The 6,215-nt window shown below is 36.7% G+C and overlaps 1 non-coding gene and 1 pseudogene across 1 annotated transcript; both read right to left on the bottom strand.

Moving 5' to 3' along the window:
- Window positions 1–4,071: 4,071 nt before the first annotated feature.
- Window positions 4,072–4,486, bottom strand: LOC104867322 (annotated as a pseudogene).
- LOC117284262 lies at window positions 4,437–4,571 on the bottom strand. Its single transcript, XR_004515351.1, has one exon. It is a non-coding gene; the product is annotated as a small nucleolar RNA SNORA70 (small nucleolar RNA).
- Window positions 4,572–6,215: the final 1,644 nt, after the last annotated feature.

Raw genomic sequence — 6,215 nt, 5'->3', positions numbered from 1 at the left:
ACAGCACAGTTAAAATTTCTAAAAATTCAAATTATATATATATATATACCACTAATAGCAGTATGGTATGCATCAATTGCAGCAACAGTTTTTTCCAGGTTCTGCAGTCATCTGAACAAAACTATAGACATTCACCACATTACATTAAAAAAAAAAAAACAAAGAAAATAATATCCAGATAACAGCAAAGTTCTGTTGCTGTTGTGGTACCTGACTCCATTTTTTTTATTAGCATCTTAATCATCATCTGGAAAGAGAACATTCTAGAGTAATATCGTAAAAATAGCTCTGATAAAGCACAGTCACTACTACATATCATAAAGTAGGTACAAGATATTTTACATTCACAGAAGTATGATACAGTACCAACCTACATCAATAATACTAGAATCAGTTTTGGTTTGAAATTTGCTTTATTTGCAAATAAGATTGGTACCCCAGCGGTTTTCTGGGCTCTTGTCACATGGAGAATTGTTTTTCATCCTTTCACTTTCAATCTATGGGCTTCTTTTTTCACTAGGTGTGTTTCTTGTGTACAACATATTGTTGAATTTTGCTTCTTATTCCATTCTGCCAATCTATTTCTCTTGATTGGTGAGTTGAGGTCATTGACATTGATGGTTATAACTGCTATGTACTAACTTATTATTGTCCTGTTATGGCCTTTTGTTGACTCTTTTTACTTATTCACCTTCTTCTTTTAGTTTCTTGCCTTGCCTATTTGATTTGCTCTGTTAGGCCTCACAGTGTTATTACCTTCATTGTCTTTTTCTAGGATATTGTTTAGAATTGCTTGTAGTGCTGGTGTGGTATTTGTGTAGTTTCTCAGGTGTTCTTTTTCTTGGAAGAATATTATTTCCCCATCCATTTTGAAAGAGAGTTTTGCAGGATACATCAGTCTAGGTTGGAGGTTGTTCTCTTTTAGTACTTGAAATATCTCAGTCCAGGCTCTCCTTGACCCGAGGGTTTGTGTTGAAAAGTCTGCTGTGATTCTGATGGGCTTTCCTTTGCATCTAATTAGTTTCTTTTCTCTTACTGCTTGTAGTATTTTGTTCTTCTGTTGGGTTTCTGGGATCTTGATTATTATATATCTAGGTGTAGATTTCTTTTTTTTTTTTTTTTGTGGCTAGTTGGGGTCCTATATGTCTCACTTCTCTGAATGTCAAAATTTTCCCCTTTGGGAAGTTTTCTGTCATTAATTCTGTGAACAGCTTTTTTAAGTCATTTGTATTTTCTCCTGCTTCTTCATGGATTCCAATCAGTCTTATGTTATTCTTCATTTCATCATGTAGGAATTGTTGGATTGATTTCCCATGATCCCCTACTGTTTTTAAGAGAGCTCTCTTTTCAAAGTCACTGACTGCAATCTTATCTTCTGTATCTGAGACTCTATCTTCACATTCTTTTATTCTGGTGTGTACATTTTCAATGGAGTGTTTAATCTCCTGGATATCTGTTTGAATCTGTTTTTTGGATTCCATTTCTTTCCTATGTTGGGCGTTTATTTTTTCCATTTCTTTCTTATGTTGGGCCTTCATGGCTTCTATCATGGTCCTGAGCTCATCTATTTTTTTGTCAGTTTCTGCTCTAGAGTCTTGAATCACGACTTTCATTTTGCTCACCATCTCTATGGTTATCTGGGAAATTAATTCTCTTTTCAATTTTTCTAGAGCCTGATTGATCTGTTTTGGCACTTCCTGTGCTTTGAGTTCAGGGTGTCCTGCTGGTTCACTATTGGCCTTTTCATCCTCATTTGTCCTACTGTTTGCCATTGCTGAACTGGAAGTCTGTCTTTGTGTCTTGATTAAGTGTTTTCTCATTTTTACTTTTGTTGTTGGGTTTTCCTTGTTTTAATCTCTAGGTCATCACCAAAATTTTCCTTATATAATTGCGCCCTAGCTTCTGGGTCTCTAATGACCCACAGACATTCTCATCTTTATAACATCAGAGAAAACACCTCATCAAATCAACTACAATCCTTTATCCCAACTGATACAATCAGCAACACATTATGATCAAGCACAACTTGGGCACTGACCACCTGTGGTAGTCACTAGTCTATTTGCCTTAAACCATTTGAATTAAATTGAAATCAGGAAGCAATCCAGAACATTTCTGCAGTGAACAAACTTTTCAATATAGTATATTAACATGTAATGGCTCAGACAGAGCTAGGACTCAAGACCCCTGATCTCAGTTAGCTGATGGCTGAACCCCATGATGCAGACTGACCTCAGGCTGCACTGCCCAGATTGAGTTCCCCAAACTGCTGAATGGTTGAACTCCACACCATTCTACTACAGGTTTTCCATGCCCTTTCTTTAAAGATGTTCAAATTTGGGAACTCAGAAAAATATCCTTATGATTACCTCTGCCTCTGCAGAGTGGGTCCAAAGACTAGCACAATCAGGAGGTCTGAGAGTGTGCGGGGGGTGGGGTGGGGGTGGGTAATGGGAGTTATGGGGGTTCAGGTGTGCCCACATGGCTACCTTGCTGGCGCTGGAGCGATGGTGGCTCTGGGCGGGAGAAGGCATGGCTCTCCTTCTCCAACTTTTTAATTAAATTGAGAGGGAAGGAGTTCTTCCAAACTGTTCTCAGAAGCTATTATTATACTGATTGCCAAACCAGATATGGATCTTTTTTTTATTAAAAGACAACTATTGATCAATTCTCTAATAAATGTAGATGCAAAAATTCTTAACAAGATTTTGACAAACAGAATGCAACAAATCATTGAAAAGATCATTCACCATGACCAAGTAGGCTTCATCTCAGGGATGTCTGAAATGGTTCAATATATTCAAATCAATAAATATAATTAATCACATAAAGAGAAGCTAGGACAGAAATTGCATGATCATCTCAACAGATGCAGAAAAAGTTTTTGACAAAATCCAATATTCATTGATTATTAAACCCTGAAGGAAATACATATGGCAGGTCTTTATCTTAAAATGACAAAGCCATTTATAACCAATCTGCTCCATATATCATGTTAAATGAGTGAAATCTAAAATCAGGAGCAAAACAAGTATGTCCATTATCACCAATCCTGATCAACATAGTCCTCAGAACATTAACCAGAGTGATCAGGCAAGAAAATATAATTAAAACATATCAGTATAGGGAAAAAGTGAAGTCAAATTATGATTATTTGCAGATGACATGATCTTTTACTTACAAGACCCCAAAAACTCAATCAAAGACTCCTAGAATTCACAACCAAATTCAGCAGTGTATGAGGATACAAAAGTAACACAGAAAAATTAATAGCACTTATCTACACTAAAAATGAGTTCACTGAAAAAGCAATTAGGCAAAACACAGTTCATACTAGCATAAAAAAATAAATACTTTGATATGAACCTAAGGAATGGAAAGAACTCTACAATGATAATTGCATCATTCTGAAAAGGGAAATCAAGGAGCATATCAGAAAATGGGAATGTATCCCATGTTCTTGGATATCCAGGACCACCATAATCAAAATGGCTATACATCCAAAACCGATTTATAGATTTAGTGCAACTTCAATCAAAATACCAATGTCATTTCTACAAAGCTACAGAAAATAATCCTTAAAATTATACATTATCAGAAGAGATTCAGAATAGCAAGAACAATTCCAGACTTGAAATTATACTGTAATGCTATGTGATTGAAACATCATGGAAACTGGCACCAAAACAGGCATGTGCATCAATGGAACACAATAGAAAAAACAGAAAGATCCCTAGGTGCATACAACTATTTGATCTTTGACAAGGGAAGCAAAAACACATACTGGAGGAAAGATAGCCTCTTTAATAAATGGTGCTAAGAAAAATAGATATCCACATAAAGAAGACTAAGTCTAGACCCATATATCTCACCATGTACAAAACTAAAATTAAAATAGATTAAAGATCTAAGTGTTAAAGTAGAAACACTTAATAGTGATGATATAGATGCTAAAATAGGTACAGATCTTAAAGACATAGGTGTATACAAGTACTTTCTTTTCTTTTGGGAGGGCAGAAATAAGATTTATTGATAAACTTGTCAGGGGCAGAGGCAGCACAGTGGAAGCCTTCAAGAGTGCAAGGCTCCCCATTTGTCCAGGGGACCATGGTTCAGGATGTATTTCACCCCACAGCCATCAGGGATGAGGAGTTTCTCAGCAACCACATCTTCAATTCATCTGCAGTGAAGTTGGTGAAGCCTCGCTTCTTGGAGATGTGAATCTTTTTGGCTGCCAGGGAACTTGAACTTGGCTCTGCATAAGGCCTCGATAACATGTTCCTTGTTCTGCAGCTTGGTGCGGATGGACATGATCACCTGTCCAATGTGAACCCTCGCCACTGTTGCCCTGGGGCTTCCCAAAGGCACTGTGCATGCCTGTCTGGAGCCTGGATTGGGGACAGCAGGAGGTCAGATAAGGAACATCCACCTGGATGCAGTGTCTCCAAGGTCCCTCAGGGCAGCCCATACAAGCAACAGGCCACATACGCTATCTAGGATATTGCTGTTCTCAGCCACTGCACACTGGGCACCCACCAGAAGAGAAACCCAGTTGGCTTAATTGACTGAAGCTAGACAGGAATTTTCTGAACAGAAGCCCAATGGAACAAGAAACACTACTGAGATTAAACAAATTTGATTATATCAAATTTAAAATCTTCTGCATAGCAAAGGAAGCAATCAATGAAATGAAGAGACAACCTAAAGAATGATAAAAATGTTCCTAGGTGGCTAATGGACATAGGTATATCAAGAATATATAAAGAACTTAAAACTTAGATCCCATAAAATGAAAGACCCAATCAAAAAATGGGCAACCAAAATAAATAGACAATTTCTCATGAGAAATATAAACAGCCAATAAATACACAAAAAATATCAATCTTTATTGCTAGCTATCAAAGAAATGCAAATTAAAACTACATAGAGATATCCTCTTACCCCAGAAGAATGGCTATCATTAAAAAAAATAATAACAAATGCTGGTGAGGATGGGGGAAAAAGAAATCATACATTGTTAGTGATAATGCAAACTCGGGCAGCCATTGTGGAAATTAGTGTAGATATTCCTCAAAATTAAAAAAAAAGCCTAAATATGTATAGAAATTCCATTTGATCCAGCTATTCCCCTTTTAAACATCATCCCAAAAGAGTTAAAAACATCATATTAGTGGGATATTCATATTTATAGGAATACAATTTATAATAGCTATCATGGTTTATATTTAGATGTCTTCCAAAAGCCTCATGCACTCATAGATGGGGCTTTTGAGAGTGACTAGATCATAGGTGCATGATACTGGATTAGACCACTGATTAGTTTAGAATAGCTCTGGATATGTGATGGACTTGCTGAAGAGGGAAGACTCAACCTGGTTGAGGTTAGCACCAACCAATAGGTTTGTAGCCAGGATGGAATAAAAAAGAAGAAATCTCTCCACCTACTGCTTGCCATGTCACGAATGGTTTTTCTTCTGTCATGGTTCTATGCCATGATGCTCTGCCTTGGAGGCAGCTAGCTATGGACTGAAAGCTCTAGAGACTGTAAGCTAAAATAAACCTTTCTTCCTTTAACTTATAAGTGTTGAATATTTTGTTCCAGACATGAAAAAGCAACTAAGACAATAGCTTGATCTTGGAAACAGCATATATGCCCATCAAGAGATAGACTAAGAAAATATAGCATTTATACAGAATGGATTACTATGCTGCCATAAGGAATGATAAATTTAAAGCATTCATAAGTAAATGGATGTAATATAAACAAATTGAAATCTTGAAAAACTCAAAGACCAACTGGCTTACTCCTGATTTTCATAAGCACAGTGATATTTTTATTACTATGAAGAACTCAGTAGAGTTGATCAGGATACCACAGGTAATTGGATGATACCCTAGAACAGTGAATGAAGAGTGGTCTTTCTCTGATCTTAAATGGAGAAAAGGGTAAAATTCTCTGTTTCAGTTGTGTTACAGACTGAGGACAAAGCCTGTACCAAACTGTGTCTATATGCTCTAGGGGCTGCCCTGTGCCAAAAATGTCTCCATAATGAAAGCATAAAAAGTCCTAGGCCTAGTAAATAAACAATCTCCAATAAAAAATATGTGAAGTCAAGAGAGATAGCCAGATGCGCATGGCAACATTTAAATTGTATAATTGACAATGTGAAATAGGAAACAAAGGTCTAAAGGAGTAGGGGAAGTAGGAAGGGTAG

The sequence above is a fragment of the Fukomys damarensis genome, unplaced genomic scaffold, assembly GCF_012274545.1.
Source record: "Fukomys damarensis isolate Sample0158 unplaced genomic scaffold, DMR_v1.0_HiC HiC_scaffold_35, whole genome shotgun sequence".
NCBI lineage: Eukaryota > Metazoa > Chordata > Mammalia > Rodentia > Bathyergidae > Fukomys > Fukomys damarensis.
Note: the sequence above shows the minus strand (reverse complement) of the source record. Positions and strands in the feature narration are given on the sequence as shown.